The sequence below is a fragment of the Prionailurus viverrinus genome, chromosome C2 (genome assembly GCF_022837055.1).
Source record: "Prionailurus viverrinus isolate Anna chromosome C2, UM_Priviv_1.0, whole genome shotgun sequence".
In the NCBI taxonomy this organism is placed as follows: domain Eukaryota; kingdom Metazoa; phylum Chordata; class Mammalia; order Carnivora; family Felidae; genus Prionailurus; species Prionailurus viverrinus.
In genome coordinates this window covers 111,414,568-111,434,739 of record NC_062569.1, presented here as the reverse complement: position 1 = coordinate 111,434,739, position 20,172 = coordinate 111,414,568, and the positions used below count along the sequence as shown (strand labels likewise).

The 20,172-nt window shown below is 39.5% G+C and overlaps 1 protein-coding gene across 3 annotated transcripts in view; it reads left to right on the top strand.

Annotated features, from left to right (window-relative positions):
- The window catches only part of TMEM45A (transmembrane protein 45A), a 79,383-nt gene that overhangs the window by 37,697 nt on the left and 21,514 nt on the right, over nt 1–20,172 (top strand). The window contains exon 1 of one of the 3 annotated variants that reach the window (XM_047873981.1): nt 18,422–18,534. The exons of the other annotated variants lie outside the window; for them this stretch is intronic. The gene's annotated coding sequence lies outside the window, so the exon portion shown is untranslated. Of the gene's footprint in view, nt 1–18,421; nt 18,535–20,172 lie in introns of those variants that run through there. 3 annotated transcript variants of the gene reach the window in all.

Sequence of the window (20,172 nt, the reverse complement as noted above, 5' to 3'; positions counted from 1 at the left end):
TCACTTAGCATAATACATTCTAGTTCCATCCACACTGTCACAAATGGCAAAATTTAATTCTTTTTGATAGTTGAGTGATATTCCATTGTGTGTGTGTGTGTGTGTGTGTGTGTGTGTGTGTGAGTGTGTGTATGCCACATTTTCTTTATTTGTTCCTCTGTCAATGGACATTTGGCCTCTCTCCATAGTTTGGCTATTGTTGATAATGCTGCTATAAACATTGGGGTGCATGTACCTCTTCCAATCTGTATTTTTGTATAAATGAATAGTAATGCAATTGCTGGGTCATAGGGTAGTTCTATTTTTAACTTTTGGAGGAACCTTCACACTGTATTCCAAATGGCTGCATGGTTTGAATTCCTACCAACACTGTAACAGGGTTCCCCTTTTTTTGCATCATTACCAACGTCTGTTGTTTATGATCAGTCCTTCTAACTTTGAGCCCCACGACTCTTGTTCTACTTGTTCAGAACTGATTTTCAGAAGAACCAGCAAAGAACCAATTATTTGGTGGCTCTGATGCTAGGAATCATGAAGAGATTGGAAGAAACATTGAAAATCATCATTGATCAATACTTCCAACCTTAGCAAATAAGAGATTGACCCATTTTTTTGTATTAAATTTTTTTTAATGTTTATTTATTTTTGAGACAGTGAGAGACAGAGCATGAACAGGGGAGGGTCAGAGAGAGGGAGACACAGAATCCAAAACAGGCTCCAGGCTCTGAGCTGTCAGCACAGAGCCCGATGCAGGGCTCGAACTCACGGACCGCGAGATCATGACCTGGGCCAAAGTTGGCCGCTTAATTGACTGAGCCACCCAGGTGCCCCAAGATTGACCCATTTTTAATATCAGAGGACTTTTGGGATCTCTCCCTTCCCCATCCAACAATTGGGTTGTGGCTATACTTTTAGTATCTATTGACTGAGAAAAAAAAAAAAGACATATCAGTTCAGGTGGCCTCTTACAATGGCATCTTGATGCAGGGGTCTGTAGCCTACCTGATGATACCACTGTTTTAGATCAAATTCCTCATTTAACAAATGAGGCAATGGGACAGTTTTGATTAATAAATAGCCAGGATAGGGATGCCTGGGTGGCACAGTTGGTTGAGTGTCTGAGTCTTGATTTTGGCTCAGGGCATGATCCAAGGGTTCTGGGATTGAGCACTGTGTCAGGCTCCATGCTTAGTATGGATTCTCTCTCTTTCTCTCCTTCTACCCCTCTCCCTTACTCACTCTCTCTCTAAAAAGAAAAGAAAAATAAATAGCCAGGGTATAATTCAGAAAAGTACAGGATATTTATTTATTTATTCATTTTAAATTTTTTTTTAATGTTTATTTTTTGAGAGAGAGATTGACATAGTGTGAGCATGGGAGGGGCAGAGAGAGAGAGAGAGGAAGACACAGAATCTGAAGCAGGCCCCAGGCTCTGAGCTGTCAGCACAGAGACCGACGTGGGGCTCGAACCCACAAACAGTGAGATCATGACCCTAGCTGAAGTCGGACACTTAACCGACTGAGCCACCCAGGCGCCCCCAGAAAAGTACAGGATGTTTAAATATAGATCTGGAAATATTCAAAAGTCATGGCCTGTGACTTTGTGGTGCAACGGTAGTATGTCTGACTCTAGAAGTCACAGCTAAATCAACTTGGGATCTCTTACTCAGAGAAACATGTCAGTCTCTTCTAATGAATTTCATGCTTGGAGAAACAGAAATATTATCTTTTCCCCCCAAGTTTATTTATTTTGAGAGAGAAAGTGAGCACACAAACAGGGGAGGGGCAGAGAGAGGAGAGAAATATTTCTTTTTCAAGTTTATTTGAGAGAGAGAGAGAAAGAGAAAGGCAGAGAGAGAGGGTGAACAAGCAGGGGAGGGGCAGAAAGAAAGACAGAATCCCAAGGAGGCTCCACACCATCACCATCAGCACAGAGCCTGATGCAGGGCTGGAACCCGTGAACGGTGAGATCGTGACCTGAACTGAGATGGAGAATCAGATGCTTAACTGACTGAGCCACTCAGGCACCCTGAAACAGACCTATTCTTGAATTCTTTCCTCTTATGTTCATGTGGCACTTCAGTGTCAAATTCTTCCCCAGCTTCATGGGTATGGCTTGAGAAATCTCTACCCTGAGCTGTTGCAATGTTCTTTACCCAATGGAAATCCTTTCATGGGATGCCAGATAAAACACAGGGCACCCAGTGAAATTTGAATTTCAAATAACACATGAAACATATAGTACATATTTATGCTAAAAAAATTTGTTGCTTATCTAGAATTCAGATGTCACTGAGTATCCTATACTTTTGTTGTTGTTGTTGTTGTTGCTGCTGCTGAATTTGGTCTACATCACATTGTCCAAAGTGGTACCAAGTGTTGAAGGGCAGGAACTGGAAATGTGGGTGACATTCTTGCATAGTTGTCAACACTGGTTATTGACATATTTTCTGGGGACCTTTAAGATCTCTGTCAAAGGCTATGAGGCTTGTGTATAGTTTTCTCACGAAGCCTTGCTGTTTTTCATGGACATGTAACTCAACTCAGACACTGGCAGCCCAGCCTAGAAAAATTTACTCTTTCTTCTTTATTCCCTATGTTCATTCTCATTTACCTTGAGGTTTGTCATGACCTTGTGCCCTGCCCTTCTGTAAGGTGGAGGCAGAAACAAAGGTGGATATTTCTTTGGGCTGAAGTAATGACTTTAAGGGTGAATCAAGGGACAGGGGATAGGGCAGGAGGGAAGGAGTCTTCAACTCACTCTGACCCCTCATTTTCTTGTATAGGAGTCAGAGCATTTTCCATGGAGTATAGCGAACTACAAAACTCTCCACTTTTTGTTGTCTGAATGTGAATTTAGAGGAGGCCAGAGTTTTTTTGTTTTTAATTTTTTTTTAACATTGTATTTATTTTTGAGAGAGAGAGAGAAATAGAGAGAGACAGAGAATGAGCAGGGGAGGGTCAGAGAGAGAGTGAGACACAGAATCCTAAGCAGTTTCTGGGCTCCAGGCTCTGAGCTATCAGCACAGAGCCCAAAGTGGGGCTTGAACCTCGAGATCATAACCTTAGTCAAAGTTGGCACTTAACTGACTGAGGCACCCAAGCGCCTCTAGAGGAGGCTAGAGTTTAGATGCCTATCAGAGATGCCTATTTCTGTCTCTTCTTTTTTTTTTCTTTTTTCTTTTCCTAGTTTCTCTCTCCTGTACACATTTGATTCAAAATAAAATCTGGCATTGGGCCAATTTTTTTTCGCTTATTTAATTTGTAAAATGGGATATTCTAGGATTTTCTTAACTCCAATTGTGAAATCAATGATTTTATTCCCAAACCATGCAGAATACAATGACAAAGCCAAAGAAAGAGCCCATTGGAATGAATATTCACATTGAAATTATGCCACCTCAGGGGCAAAGCTGGGTAAAAGAATGGCTCTCGTAACAGATCCTACGAGTTAGAGAGCTTTTGCTTTTTAAGAAGTTGGAAAAAAAGCACTGCAAGTTAGGCTACTTGTTGCATGGGATTTTGTTTCTTGCCCAGGAAATGGGATTTTGAAGGTTAATTTTACAAAATTCTATGATGACGAATGCCAAAATTCACTCCCTTTGGTGGTGAGGGTGGACTATTTAAAACCAGAGCATGTGCAGAAATTAGAAATAGAGCACTTAGTGGTAGGCTCTAACAATTAGAAGAAAATAAGAGCTAGAAAGCAGTAGCATGAGTTGGCTTAAGAGTAGGAATTGCTTAGGGGCGCTTGGGTGGCTCAGTTGGTTAAGCATCCTGATCTCATGGTTTGTGAATTCGGTTCCCACATCAGGCTCTGTGCTGACAGCTCAGAGCCTGGAGCCTGCTTCGGATTCTGCATCTCCCTCTTTCTCTGCTTCTCCGCCTCTCATGCTCTGTCTCTCTGTGTGTCTCTCTCTCTCAAAAATAAACTTAAAAAAAGTTTTTAAAAAAAGCATAGGCATTGCTTAGATTTATTGATCTAACATTTTTTAATGCAAGCTTGGTGCTTGAATGAGTAAGGAACTCCTGGTTAGTGAGAAGAGATTGAGAGTAAAAGTGCAAGAAAGTGCTGTGGTAAAGGGATGTGCAGGTACTGAGGGCCAGAGGAGGTGCAGTGTAAATTAGACTGGAAGTTCATGATCAAGAGAAGAGTCACCTCCAAGGCCAAGCCCTTCCAGCTTTCATTTCTCCTTTTTGAGTCTTGCAGTCACAGCCTTGGATTTAAATCAGGACAGCCTTGATTTCTAACATGCTGCTATGTTGTCAGGCTCAGTGACAGAAAAACTGGGTCTCTGCTTGACTTTTCCATTTATTTTCATCTTTCCCAAGTTTTCAAATGGAAAATTTCAAGAAGATCCCAAAGTAGAAGAAATAGTATAACATACTTGTTACCTAGTTTCAACAATCACTAACTCATAGCCAATTTTCTTTTATCTATTTCCTAATCCATATTTTTCCTCCCCCAAATCATTATTTTTGTGTTAGAATTCTCCAGAGAACAGAACCAGAAGGATGTATGTATATGTATATACAAATACATGGGGTTGGAGAAAGAGAGAGAGAGAGAGAGAGAGAGATTAGAGGAATTGACTCTTGCAATTATGGGGGCTGGCAAGTCTGAAATCTGAAGTCCTAAACCAGCAGGCTGGAGACCCAAGGAAGAGTTGATGTTGCAGTTTCTATTGGGAAAACAATCTGGAGGCCAGATTACTTCCTTTCTCTTAAAGCTTTCAAATGATTAGATGAACTCTCCACTGCCCCCCCTCCCCCCCCCCCCCCGTGTGGAGGGTAATCTGCTTTATTCAATGTCTAAATATTGAATGTTGATTCTGTCTAAAAAATACCCTCACAGCAACATCTAGATGGTGTTTGACTAAAAATTGGGTATCATGAGCTTAGCAAGTTTAACACAAAATCAACCATTACAATTTTGAAACTAATTCAAGTCATATGTTTGGTCCATAATATTTCAGTGTGTATCTCTAAAAAATAAAGATTCTTTAAAAAACTTAAACACAATGCTATTATTACCCCTGTGAAATTTAAAATCCTGAATTATTTTTATTTGAATTAAGATCTAAATATTGTCCATACATCACAATTGTAGATACCACTCAGAACTCTCTATTGGTATATGTGTTCTCCTTTTACCTCTGTTTTTCTTAAATTTATCTGTTGAAGAAACTAGTTTGTCCTGTATAATTTTGCATCATCTGGATTTTACTGTTGTATCCCTAAGATATCATTTGACATGCTCCTCTGCCCCTGAATGTCCTATCAATTGGTAATTATATAGAGAGGCTGAATCACACCGAAGCTAATTTTTTTTTTTTTTGCAAGAATACTTCAGGCACACCTTGTCAGGTTATCTCTCTGGGATGTCAACCATTTTTTTAAAAATTTAAATCCAAGTTAGTTAACATAGTGTAATAATGATTTCAGGAATAGAATTTAGTGATTCATCACTTATATACAACACCCAGTGCTCATCACATCAAGTGCCCTCCTTAATGCCCATCACCCATTTAACCCATGCCCTCACCCAACACCCCACCACAACCTCAGTTTGTTCTCTGTATTTAAGAGTCTGTAATGGTTTGTCTCCTTCTCTGTTTTTATTTTATTTTTCCTTCCCTTTCCCTATGTTCATCTGTTTTCTTTCTTAAATTCCACATGAGTGAAATCATATATTTGTCTTTCTCTGACTGACTTATTTTGCTTAACACAATACACTCTGGTTCCATCCACGTTGTTGCAAATGGCAAAATTTCATTCTTTTTGATCACCGAGTAATATTCCATTGTGTGTATATACCACATCTTCTTTATCCATTCATCAGTCGATGGACATTTGATCTCTTTCCATACTTTGGTTATTGTTCATAGTGTTGCTGTAAACATTGGGGTGCATGTGCCCTTCCGAATCAGCATTTTTGTATCCTTTGGATAAATACCTAGTACTGCAATTTATGATTTATAGGGTAGTTCTATTTTTAATTTTTTGAGGAACCTCCATACTGTTTTCCAGAGTGGCTGCACCGGTTTGCATTCCCACCAGCAGTGCAAAAGGGTTCTTTCTCTGCGTCCTTGCCAATACTGTTGTTGCCTGAGTTGTTAATTGTAGCAATTCTGACAGGCGTGAGGTGGTATCTCATTGTGGTTTTGATTTGTATTTAGCCATCTTTGTTTATTAGTGGCTGAGTTTATTAATTCATTAGGGCTTGTGAATTCTAAATTCTATCACTTCTTCTGCATTTACTAGCTGAAATATTTATATAAAGAGGAATTTCCCCCCATTAACTATTGAGGTATAGTTCTTCCTAATTCTTTAAAAAATTTTTTTGATGTTTATTTTTGAGAGAGAGAGAGAGAGAGAGCACACGGGGGAGAGGGGAAGAGAGAGAGAGAGGGAGACACAAAATCAGAAGCAGGTTCCAGGTTCCAGGCTGTCAGCACAGAGTCCAACACTAGGCTTGAACCCATGAACTGGGAGATCATGACCTGAGCCGAAGTCAGACTCTTAACCAACTGAGCCACCCAGGCACCCAGTTCTTCCTAATTCTTCATTCCAGCATTTCCCAAATTGGAGTTGATAATTCCTAGGCATCTGCCGACATGTTCTTGTGGGCAGAGAAAAAGGTCTATAAACTTTCTATTATAATAATCTAACTCTGCACTTTCATTTCAACAAGAACTGAGAAATATTATTAGCATCTCCTAGATCACCTGCATACACATCTTATATCGGAGTTCAACCAATGATATCTGTGCTGCAGCTTACATTTCTATTTAGGATTGTGACAGGCAAGAAGCACTGCTTTAATTATCAAGGGTTGATGCATAAAGAATATGGACTTAACATGCCAAACAGCCTTTCAGTGGAATTTAATTTGAATAGAAAATTGAGTCAACTGGGGGACAAAATAATATACATGTTCTGAACCAAAAAGAATATACCGGAGCTGTCACTGTGATAGTCATGCCGTGAAAGTCCATTTATTTTAGCAGAAGTAATTATTATATTTTATTTGTTTATTTGGTTGTGTTGGTTTTGTAGTTTTTATTATATTTAATTTGTAAATTGGTTTATTTTTATAATTGTCCAAATATATATTTTTACTATGTAAGAAAGTTTATAATAAAAACAATTTAAGGCAACATAGTGGCTCTGGAAAGAAATTTTTTTTTTTTTTTTTTACTTTTAAAATGTTTGCATATTACGCGAGTTTGAGAAACACTGCTTTGTCCCATTGTGGCTTTCATAAGCTATTAGTGAATCTCACTTTCAGTGTAATTTGTCTTGTTAAGGAGTGACCCTCTTGCTGAGGGTATTTGGAATCCAACAGTGTGCATCTAGAGACCGACACCCTGGGAGACTCCAAGGAAAGACTTGTACTGGGGAAAGGGTGTTTTGGGGTCCTCTGCCCTTCCTGACAGCATTGTAAACCACCAAATGCAGGCAGCTGCTTCCTTGTGTATTGTTCACTGGAGCCTTGTAAGGTCTGGTAAATGGAGAATCTTAGGCCGTGCCTACACATCACCAAAACAACTCTTTGGAAAGATAAAAAGCAGAATAAAAACCACCTAAAGCAGTCTTCTGCAACTTAAAAAAATTTTTTTAAGTGTTTATTTATTTTTGAGAGACAGAGCGTGAGTGGGGGAAAGGCAGAGAGAGAGGGAGACACAGAGTTCTAAGCAGACTCCAGGCTCTGAGCTGTCAGCACAGAGCCCGACCCGGCCCAAACCCACGAACTGTGAAGTCCTGAGCTGAGGTCAGATGTTTAAGGGACTGAGCCACCCAGTCATCCCAGTCTTCTCCAACTTTAATGCGATGATGAATTCCCTGGGGGATTTTTTTTTTAAATGCAGATTCTGACTCAGGTTGGGGGTGGGACCAGAGAAGCTGCATTTCTAACCCTCCCAAGTGGTGCTGCCCCTTACCCCCTATATTAACTATTTTGTTGATATGTCCCAGTCATCTTACTTGATTTTCCTTGGAGAATACATGTCAAGTTCTCAGTACAGTGTTTGAGACAGCCAGCATTCAGTGAATGATTCTTGTTATGGTTGTAACAATTAGCTTTTGAGGTGTGGAGGGCAGAAATGATGGAAGAGAGGGTGAGGATTAGAGGTGGACAGACTTGAGTCAAGATTCCGGTTTTTCCACTTACAAGCTTATGGACTTGGGAAGTGAGTTAACTTTTCAAGTCTCTGTCTGGTTAAATGATTCCTCTCATGGAATCGAGAGGACTTTATTTTGGCTCCTAGAGTGGTGGGTTCTCTAAAGGGTCATTTTTCTTCCATTGTCCCTTTGGACATAGACTTGGGGTTGAGTCTTGGGTTCAGTCATGACACTATAATCACATTACAGTTCTTATGAAATGCACCTCTTTACTATTATCTCTAACACAGTGATAATAATTGTGGGATTAAATTCATTGGTGCATGTCAGGTGTGTTGGCATAGAATAGGAATCCTGTCACCATGAGCCTTTCTCTCCACTTCACTTCACGTTGTGGTAGGTGAGGCTGACTAACCTTAGATGGCAGGTTTATGAGAAGGGCCCAGTGCTTTCAACTCTGGCTAACTAGAATCATCTGGAAAGCTTACAAAATGAAAAAGGAAAGAAAGAAAGAAAGAAAGAAAGAAAGAAAGAAAGAGGATTCCCAGGCCTCACCCTCAGACATTCTGATTTAATTGTTCTGCATGGGAACCAGAGGCTCTAAGTGTTTTTCTTGTTCTTGTTCTTTTTCTTGTTCTTTGTTCTTGTTCTTTTGTTGTTCTTGTTCTTGTTCTTGGTTTTGCTGTGGTGGCTGTGTGGAGAACCACTGCTCTAGCAGACATTGAAACCCTGATCACCATCACCGGACCCTGAGCGTTCCTCCTAACTTGCATGGACCAATCACACCTCTTCCACCTCCACTCCAGCCTTTCTGGTTGTTTCTTCTTATGCACTTGTCTAATTTTTATGCATTCCTGCAACTCCACTCCTACTGCTGCCCCTCCCTTGGCACATTGGGGGAAGCACTTCCAGAGCCCATCACAGGAGGCTTGTGGTGCCTCCTGACCCCGCTCTTCACATCCTGGACATGCACAGAAATCACAGTGGGCACCAGCCTGAGGAGGAAGGATAGCCGTCTGGAGAGCTTTGAGACATTTATGCAGTACCTACTATGCGGCAGGAACTTTACTAGCATTAGGTCAGTTTATCCTCAGCTTTATAAAGTAGTTCTATTAATGGAATAATTCCCATTTTATAGAAGAAACTGAGGCAAAGTTAAATAATATGCTTCAGATCAAGCCTACAGAGGTGAATCTGGCCTTTGGATTCAAGTAGTCTGATTCCAGAATCTGAGTTATTAATCCCCTGGGGGGGGGGGGATTTTAAAATGCTGATGCCCAGGTTTACCCACACTAATTGAAGCAATTCTAGGAGTTGAGATCCAGGCATTGGTTGCTTTTTTTGTTAGGTCTTCAAGGGATTCTATGTATAGCCAGGATCAGAAGTAGACATCACTATGCTTTTGAGCCTCCCTCAGTGACATGGATCCTGTGAGTCTGTCGAAGCCTCCTTCTATTACTGTTCTCTTCTTCCCCTCTGTCAGTGATTTTTAAAAATGTTGTTTTTGTGATTGTCAGAAGCCCTTCTTGTGACTGGCATTCCTAAGGGGGTGTGGTCAGTTTTGGCCTCAAAGATGTTCATGCCCTAATCTCTAGAAACCCAGAAGATGTTACCTTACATGTATAAGGGTGGCAAAAGTTGACTTCTACCCGTGTTGGTTTTTTAGCTGGGACTCTTTAACAAAAAGACAGATAACAAGAAGAAAACAGTTTTTTAACCTGTGCAGTGCACATCACTCAGGAGAAACCTTAACGAAAAGTAACTAAAAGCAGCATCTTAAAATTCTGGCTTATATACATCTTTAACAAAGAACAAGAAATTTGTAGAGAAAGGACAGGACAAAGTAAATCATTTTTAAGCTTCCAAGGACAGAAAACCATGGGAAGATAAATATACGGGAGGGAACTAATGGAATAAGTTTTGTTTGCGGATTTCTCTGGTGCCATCTCTGGGCTGATAAGCATCTGTCTCCAGTGAAAGGGGAATTTATAACCTGTGTTTAGTCAGTAAAAGGGAGGATAGAGAGAGTTTTCCCTGCATTCTTAATTGCCTTCAGCTCGAAATAATTTTTATGTCAAAGAGACATATTTTGGGGTGACACATTCTGGTTTCCTTCACATGGTAAAAGGTGTTTGGAAGATCTGATTAAATTAAGGATTTGGGGATGAGGAGATGACTATGGATTATTCAGGTTAAACCCAATGTAATCACAAGGGTCCTTATAACAGTAAGGCAGGAGAATCAGAATCAGGACAAGTGGCAACAGGAGAATGGGGTCAGCGTCAGTGAGAGAGAATGAGGTCTGAGTGAGACTCATTTCAGACTTTTGACCTCCAGAATTGTAAGATGTTGCAGTAATTTGTTAAAGCAACAACAGGAAACTAAAACAAGGTTATTATGGTGTTGCAGAAAGAAAACCGCCAATCTGTACCCCAGAGATTTGGGTTGCTTTTCTGCCTTGTACCACTTATTGGCTACAAACATTCAGGCAAGCTGCCAAATGTCTAAATGCCTCTTCTGCAAAATGGAACCAGTAAAAATGGATATATTTGAGGGCAGGACTGGGCCAATGGTGTCATAAACTTTACATGTGTTCCCTACTGTAGCCTTGATCTTTGAGCTTAGCTCAGCCCAGCCTAGCTCAGAACTTCAGAAGTGGAACCACTGTCCCCACCGCCCCAAACTGAGCCTGAGCGCTCTTATTGCTTTGCGTTATTTTCTCAAGAGCTGAAATTACCCTGTTTCTTTCTTTACTTGTCAGAGGCACTTGCCAAAATCAGGAGTCATTATTTCCTATGTTGCGCCTATCTTTTTTTTGGGGGGGCTATTTTTAAAAAAATAGTAATTAAAATAAACGAGACATACATTTCCTGACACCAAGAGGCAAAGAAACAGAAGAGTTATTCTGCCGACATTTCCTCCCCTACATCAACAAAATTGTACAATGTTTAGGTGTCACCATACTGGTTTCAGCCTCTGCTTGTTTTATTCACTTATTTTTCCAATAGCTGGTTTTGAACATGACTTGTCCTCCCTCACCACCACTTCCATTATTTGAGGGTGGCATTATGCACACATTATCCATCTTTTTCAACATGGAAGGTGTTCTATATGGATCATAATTTGATTGCACCTGGTCCAAATATATAGTTGGCAGTGATGATATCCAATGCTAAGTCCTTGACCTCGTGTATGTCATATTTAATGTCAGGCCCTTCTTTTTCCTTAGTAGTAATATAGAAAACTTGGAAGATTTTTGCCTAAAAGGTCATGAGAATCTTGCAAACTGTATTTTTCCAAATGATGGTTGTTTTGTTTTATTAGTTGCAATAATGTGTACTTTATCTTTCTGAAAAAGGCACCCATAATCTTGGTTGGACTTATTTTGAGACAATATGTAACAGTTAAACTTGTTACATTTCTCTTTTTTTTGCAATAGAAAAGAAAAAAAAAATCATTTTCATGTTAAGGGGATTTGACCTAGGGTCTTCTAAACCAGTACTGCTTAATTGGGGAAGGGAATATGATTTTGCCCCTCAGGGGACTTTTATCAATGTCTGTAGATATTTTTGATGTCACAACGAGGGGAAAAATTCTGCCAGAATCTAGTAGGCAGAGGCCAGACATGTTGCTAAATAAATATCCTACACAGCACAAGATGGCCCCACATAACAAAGAATTATCTGGCCTAGAATGTTAATAGTGCACTGTTGAGAAATACTGCCTTAGACCAGTGTTTATCAAACTCTAATATGCATGTGAATCACCTGGGAATCTGACTAACATGAGGCCCTCAATGGACAGAGATGGACTGGGAACACTGTGGTTGTTTCATAAATATTAGTTGAAAGCATGGATCGATAGATGGAGAAATGAGGGAATGAATGGACAAGCAGGCAGCCGAGAGCACTAGTTATTATTTCCATACATATCTCTGAGCAACCTTAGAGGCACTCATTCCAAAGAAGAATGAATTTCTTTTCTACAAGGCCAGCAATTTGCCAAAAGCCTTTCCCAGGGTGCCACAGACTTCCTCAGATTAAAAACAGCTTCTTTTCTCTGATGTTTCACACTGTCCCTTCTGGCACAGGGTAAAGGTTCAATCGTTAGTTATTTGGGGTGGTTACTAAGGCTGGATGTGTATTGGATACAGTGGGAAAAAGCCAGGGGCCCAAACCCTTGCCCTGCACCTGAACCTGCCCCAGGGGAAAAAGATCCAGATGGAATCATATTCATGTGTGTGTAGGCAGCAGGGAGAAAGGAAGAAATGAATAACCAGAATAAGTTTTTAGAGGAAAATCTGGTTAGAATGAATTTCGTAGAATAGCCTGGTGGGGAAAGGACATCTACCAGTGGGCAACTTGTGGCAGAGACATGGAGAATGGCATGAGTGTGTACTGTGTAAGCCTGTGAACTTCAGGAACTCAGAGATCTGTTAACGCTAGTTGGCAAATCATTTCCTTTTTACATATTCGTGGCTTTCTGGGCTCCTATTGATTACCTTCTGTCTGCCACTCCTCCACACACACAAATACAAACAAAGCCAAAATTTGGAATCTGATCCAGAAGTGCCTCTCCTTCCCAAGATGGTTTCCATGCTGTTGACGGCTATTTGCTTGGAATCCGGACACATCACTGCTGGCCTCCTGAAAATTGGTTGTGGTAGGCAGACGGGAGAAAAGGAAGGGAAGAGCAGGATGTAGGAAGGTGGGTAAAGAAGAGGTGAGGCAGCCAAAGCCATGAGAATGTGGCCACAGGGTGTTCTCTGCAGGTAGGCCAAGGATTCATTCAGATGACCTTGTCAATAGAGCTCTTAACAATAGCAATTCTTCTGGTTTGATGCAAAGGAACATGTCAACATTGTTGATTCAGGTGTGGTCATTGCAGTTTGGTTATATATGCTTAATAGTGAGTCTAAGCCACCAGGTGCCTGTGCCTCTGCTCTGAACCACAGTGACAGAGCTTTCTTTTGTGGGTAGGGAGTGGATAGCAGAATACTGGGGTTGGAAGTCATGTCTTTGTTGAAGCAGTTCATCAAGATGGATGCATGTTCGTCATCCTCCTTGGGATTCCAAGAGATTCAAGTTTGCTATGATGCAGGTTTAGTAGGGAGTGCTATTTCTATTTCACCAGAAATGGTGGTGAAACTTTGAGTAGGATGATGAGTTTTGGTTTCTTGTATTTTGGGTTTTTTTGAGAGAGTCCGTGAGCAGGGGGTGGGGAGGGGCATAAAGAGAGGGAGAGAGAATACCAAGCAGGCTCTGCACTGTCAGCTCAAGGCCCAACACTGGCCTTGATCTCATAAACTGTGAGATCATGACCTGAGTCAAGATCAAAAGTTGGACACTTAACCAACTGAGCATGATGGGTTTTTAAATGCAACATCAAGTACACAATTAATGGAAGAAAATATGTATGTTAGATCACATGAAAATTAAAAATTCCATTTCTGTGAAAGGCACTTTTAAGAAAAGGAAAAGACAAGTCATAGACTGAGAGAATATTTGCAAACCATACATCTGATGAAGAACTAATATATGAAATATACAAAGAACCCCTAAAGGTCAATAATGAGAAAACAATTAAAGAGTGAATGGAAGATCTGAACAGACACCTCAGAAAAGGAAATATCCAGATGGAAAATTATCATATGAAAAGCTCCTCAACATCATATATCATTAGGGAACTGCAAATTAAAACAACAATGAGATAGCACTACGTACCAATTAGAATGGCCAAAACCTAGAACACTGACAATAACAAATGCTAGAGACAATATGGAAAAATAAGAACTCTCTCATTTGTTGCTGGTAGAAATACAAAATGGTGTAGCCACTTTAGAAGACAACTTGCCAGTTTCTTACAAAGCTAAAAATAGTCTTATCGTATGATCCAGGATTGTGCTCCCAGGTATTTACTCAAATGAGTTGTGGCTACTCAACTTTCATCAGTTATATTTATTAAAAATATCTTCTATCTCTTTTATGTGTCTTTTAACTTTATTTATGGTACCATTGTGATAGAGGCATTATAGATCCAGGGCTAAGTATCAATGCCAGCTCCATATGTATCCCTTCCATGACCTTGGACATTTTAGTTCATTTCTAACTTTGCCTCAATTTCTTCATCTGTAAAATTTAGGGGTGAATTTTGCTGCATGTAAGTTATACTTCAGTGAAACTAATTGAAAGGAGAAACAGAGACTCCTTCTGCCCTTTCTTCTCTCCTGCAGCCTAGAACATGATTGTGATGGCTGGAGCTTTGGTAACTATCTTAGATTATGAGGATAAGGCCCATATTGAAGAGAAGGAGTAGGGAAACTGAAAGAGACTTTTATACATGATAGGATTTCATTTCCATATCACATAAAACAGTTATGAAAATAGAGTATTCAGGGATGGGATGGTGGATCTACAAAGTTGCCAGCAAAAAATATTTAAATCTATTTTATGTAACAAAAAATCTTAAAACTTGTAGATGTCAAAATAATAGCTAACATTTATTGATTGCTTTCTGTTTACCAATTACCCTTCAAGTAAGTACTTTGCATTTTAACTTATTTAATCTTCACAAGAAACCTCTGAAATACTTTTATCACTTTGATTTTATAGATGGAGAAATTTATTCAGAGATGTATCAGTTTGTTTGTGCATTCACTAGTTGGGCATTTAGGCTGTTTCTGGGTTTTGGTTATTATGAATAAAGCTACTGTGAGCATTCATGTACAAATCTTTGTGTGGGCATAATTTTAATTTCTCTGGGATAAATACCTAGGAGTGGAATTGCTGGGTCAAATGATAAGTACACGTTTAACTTTATAAAAAGTGACAAACTGCTTTTGAATGAGGCTGTACAATTTTGCATTCCCACTGGCAGTGTATGAGAGATCCAGCTGGTCCACATCCTTCCTTGCCAGTGTCATTGTTATTGTCAGTCTTCTTAAATGTAGCCATTCTGGTGAATGAGGATTGGTATTTGTTATTTTAATTAGCATTTCCCAAATGATTAATGATGTTGGGCATCGTTTCCTGTGCTTCTTTGGCATTCACATATGCTTTTTGAAGAGGTCAAATGTATCAGCCCTCTCCTTCATTACTTTATGTATTTTGTTAAAAAAAAAATCCTTTCTTATCCCAAGGCCATAAGGATATTTTCAAATGTTTTCTACTAAAAATTTTAACATTTTATTTTCACAATTAGGTCTTTAAACCACCTGGAATTTATCTTTGAATCTGGTGCAAGGTAGGGATCTAGTTTGATTTTTATTGATAACTAGAAGACTCAATTGTCAAAACACTATTAATTTTTTATTGTTGGTAATTTGTGTTGTCATTTTTGCCACTTACTAGCTTCCCATATGTGTAGGGGTTCCAGTTGTATTTTCTATTGTCTTCTACTCCCACGGTAAGAGTGACTTCACTATCGCCTGTAAGTTTCTGCCATTTCTTATGTCTAGAGTGCTCTTTCCTTTCAGCCCCACTTTCAAAATCCTACTCATTCTTCAAAGTTCAGCTCAAATGGTTCTTATAGTCTTACAGGATCTTGGCATAGGCCTGTCTCACTCCTGTAAATCAAATGAAAGGGCTCATCATACCCCTAGTGTTTTATTCCTTTACCCTAAATCTTGGCTCACCTCCTTGATATCACAGTCATGTGTGTCTTTTCTTCTTTGTTCTGCCAAACTGTAAACACGTATATGTTGCTGATGTAGACAGAATAATGTCCCCACCACATTCTGATTCATGGAACATGTGAATATATTACATGGCAAAAAGGATTTTGCAGAGGGGATAAAGTTAGTGACCTAGAGATGAGGAGATTATTCTGGCAGGCCCAGTCTAATCACCTGGGTTTTTAAAATTGGAGAACATTTGCCAGCTGAGTTGTAGCAGCCATGAAAAATAGATATACTTGCTCACCATAGAGTCTCCTATAACCTGAAAAAGATTGTTAGATGTATGTGAAGTACTCAATCATTGTTCATTGACTTGAATTGTGAATAGAATGATTTCTTTAGGTTCTTACCACATCACTGATACTTATCTCTAGCATCTAGACCTTTGTCAAATGAAGTCATTGCAGACTACTCAGACCAGCTTTCCTTCTGGTTGGCATCCCTGTGCACTCTGACTCTGACTCCAATAGTGTTGAATATTCAGGCTATGTGCAAAGTTTCACTTCCTTTACATGTGCTGACAACTCAATGGTAGAAAGTCCCAGAAGGAGAAGCCCTTTCCTTATGGTGTTTAACCTAGTCACAGGTACTCAATGAGTACTGATGGGGTCATTTTGAAATCATTTCTAGTCTTTGCCTTTATGTAGGGGAACAGTATGAGATTTGGAATGAGATATATAAGGACCTTGGAATCCTGGCTCTGGCCTTTACTCCTTTATGACTTATAGTAGGTCAGTAAATCTCTTGGAATCTCAGTTTTCTCACACCTATGGTGGAAATAATAATACTTTCTTGAGTTGTCTCAAGGATAGAATAAACAGATGTGTGAGAAGATATTAGCACATAGTTGATGTTCTATGAATGCTAGCTTCCTTCCCATCTCAGGTGCACCACTACTAACAAAAATAGTCCAGGCTTCTATTTACTTGGAAGAGTTCATTACAGGCAGGTAATGCAACATGACATTTGTTCTTACTTTCTGTTTGTTGGTTTTATTTTTTAATGCATATGTATTTGGATTAGCTCACCCTAGGTCATTTTTTAAAATGTAGAGTTCTGTTTGACATTCTGGATTTTTGGTTAAGAATAGCCCATTTGACATGGGTGGGTTTGATATTTCAAGATTGACAGGGGTATGGGTGTAAAAGGCTGGGGTATAAAAGAGACCAAAATAAAATAAAATATCTTAATAATATATGATGACATAAAACAAAATAGAATGACAGCACCCTAGAATGGTTATTGTCTTCTCCTGGAGCCAGATTATCATTCTGGCCTTGGGAGCAGCTGTTGAGCCACCCACCTCTGTTCAATATGAAGCCTGATGTGAGCAAACACATTAGGGCTTATGACACTGATGGGAAACAAATGGCCCCTGGGGTATGGTTATAGGGAAGTCACATTTAAAATTTTTTTAATATTTATTTTTGAGATAGAGAGAGAGAAAGACAGAGCATGAGTGAGGGAGGGGCAGAGAGAGAGGAGACAGAGAATCTGAAGCAGGCTCCAGGCTCTGAGCTGTTAGCACAGAGCCTGATGTGGGACTCAAACTCATGAACTGCGAGATCATGACCTGAGCTGAAGTCGGATGCTTAACCAACAGAGCCACCTAGGCACTCTTGGGAAGTCACATTTAAATAGTGTCTTGGTGTTATTCTGCTTGTCTTCATGTACTCTAAGCCTTTGGTTCTCAAAACTCAAGAATACGAAAAGTTAACTGATGAGTGCTTATTAAAAATGGTCCACTCATGGTCCGCCCCCTGATGGTAGATTCAGTAAATCTGAAGTGGGTCCAAAGAATCTGCATTTAATTAACTACACTAGCTGTTTTTGATACTGGTTGCCACCCAGGTCAGTTTTTCAAGATGGTGGGGTTTCAAGCAGCAGCTCATCATTCATTGGCTATTTATTGAGTGCTAATTAGGTACAAAGCATTATAGAGGATATGGTCCTTGCTCACCATGGGTTTATCATTGAGAGAGTAAATGAGACTTGTATACAGGCAGGATAGCAGCTGCTGGCTCTTTAAAGTCAAACTGCTGCTTGCTTCTTCTTTGTTTCCATTTCACTTTATATAAGCCTCACATTGGCTTAGAATAATTTATACACTTGTCTCTCTACCAGTTTGTGTATTCCTTGAGGACAAGTGCACTGATGACCTATAGCAATTTTGTTCCATCATCTTTTCTTACTCTTTGATTATGACTCCAACCCTAGCTCATGTGACAATCTTTTGCTTGAGGCACTGCATGTTAAGAAATGGTTTATCTTCATAGGACTTATTGGACATGCTCTGTTATATTACTGCTACCATACCATTCTCCTTGTCTTGTGTCCATCCTGATGACCTGGAAGAGATAGCAAAGATCACACATGCTCCATTGGCTTTGGTTCTCACAGCAGGGGACACACATCTGAGGCTAGTGGTCATGTGGGTGTGTGGCAAGGTGAGTCTTATTGGGAACTACTCTATGACACAATGTTTGGACAGGAAGTAGGATTTCAAAGGGGTGTGGCCCCAAGATTTACATTTATGAAGGCATTGTGACATATTTTGAAGGTTTATCTGCTGCCTTCATGCTGGAAAACATAAACACATTGGTTTAGTGTCTAAGAAGGAAGAGTAATTAGGTTTAGACCAGTCAGTATCTGCTTTTCCTTCTTGAGGCTGGAACCACTATAAATTCTTCGGGGAAGAGAATTGAGCTGGACTTTACATTGAAGAAAGTGTAAAGGTAAGGATAATTTAACTAAGAAAACTCTTTTGAAATAGTTGAAATTTCATATGGAATTATAGAGAGTTTTAAAGCTACAAATGCTTGTATACACTTTGCTTTAAGTGTTAAAGCAAATGGTAAAGCAAAGTTAAGAAATAGTTTAAATTGGCTTAGTGTATTGGGATTTACAAATGTACCTTTAAATGAATCACTATTTAAGATTTAGGAATACTTTATTTTGCTGGTGGCTCAGGATGAAATTTTAGTTTTCCCCATGGTATTCATTTTATATTGAAGTTGGTATTTGGTTGAGATTCCTCTAAGAAAACTGTAGAATCTCATTCTTTGAGTTATTTTGAGTTCTGTGTGCAGGCTTGGTCTGTTTGGTTTATGGGGCTGTAACACAGGAATTAACATTGACAACAGAGTTAGATCTTGGGATTTGTCCAATATTATCTCTAAGTGCTAGAAATTAAAAATATTTCCCTTTAGGGTGGTAAGTGAGTGTGTAATTATGGGGCACAGTGAGAAAAAAAGAGGCCAAAAAGCATGTCAGGTGTCATTGCTTGTTATTAGCCCAGAGAATGATGTTTGGTTGTCATTAGGGACAGAGGGTTGCTTTTTGTTCTTTGTTTTTTGTTTTTTTTTTTTGTTTTTGTGGTTTTTTTTTTTTTTTTTTGGATGGAGGAGAAGTATGGATTTTTAGGATGAATTGCAGCTGGGAACCAGTGATTGAATATTGCAGCCTACCATTTTAGGCCTGGGTGAACCACTTTCCCCATGGGATTATAAGTGGCAAGATCAGGCAGGGGGGATATTGAGGAAAGACCTTTTTGTTTCCTATTCTGGTGATTTCCCTGAGGTTTCTGCTGGTTGTCTGGTAAGTATGATTTGCTTTGCCAGTGAGAAAAGCCCTGTGTTTTCTTTTGAAGGGGGATGTGTCTGATCTTTGGATTTAAATTGAATCAAACTCTGGACTACTTGGGTTTCACAAGCAGTAAATTGCAACTTCAGGTAATAGTAGAGCAGGAAATAAAAGATAGATTTATGGATAATGGTGTTCTAGGAGATCACAGTGAAGTTATATTTGAGGATTTGAGCAGTTTTTTTCTCTCCACAATGGAAGTGAAGTAAAATGAGTACCATTGTCATTGACAGGAGCAACTTGGTCTGTTGGGTCCCTTAGCCAGGCAAATATAGCAAGCCTACTTTGACTTCTTTTTGTTTGAGGTTTTTTTTTTTAATGTTTATTTATTTAGAGAGAAAGAGTGTGAGTGGGGGAGGGGGAGAGATAGAGAGAGAGAAAGAGAGAGAGGGGAAGGGAGAGAGAGAGAGAGAGAGAGAGAGAGAGAATCCTAAGCAGGCTCTGCATTGTCAGTGCAGATCGTGACATGGAGCTTGATGTGGGTCTTGATCTCATGAACTGTGAGATTATGACCTGAATCGAAATCTAGAATCAGACACTTAACTGAATGAGCTACCCAGGCACCCCTTGTTTGAATTTTTTTAAACAGAGAACCATTGAACCATCACATTGTTTCGAATTAAAAGGCTAAAGATACAGAAGTTCTATCACTGAGGAAGGAGCAATGCCTCATTTCTTTCCTAACCCTGACTACCTCATATCCCTCTTCAAAAACCTTCTACTCACCATTG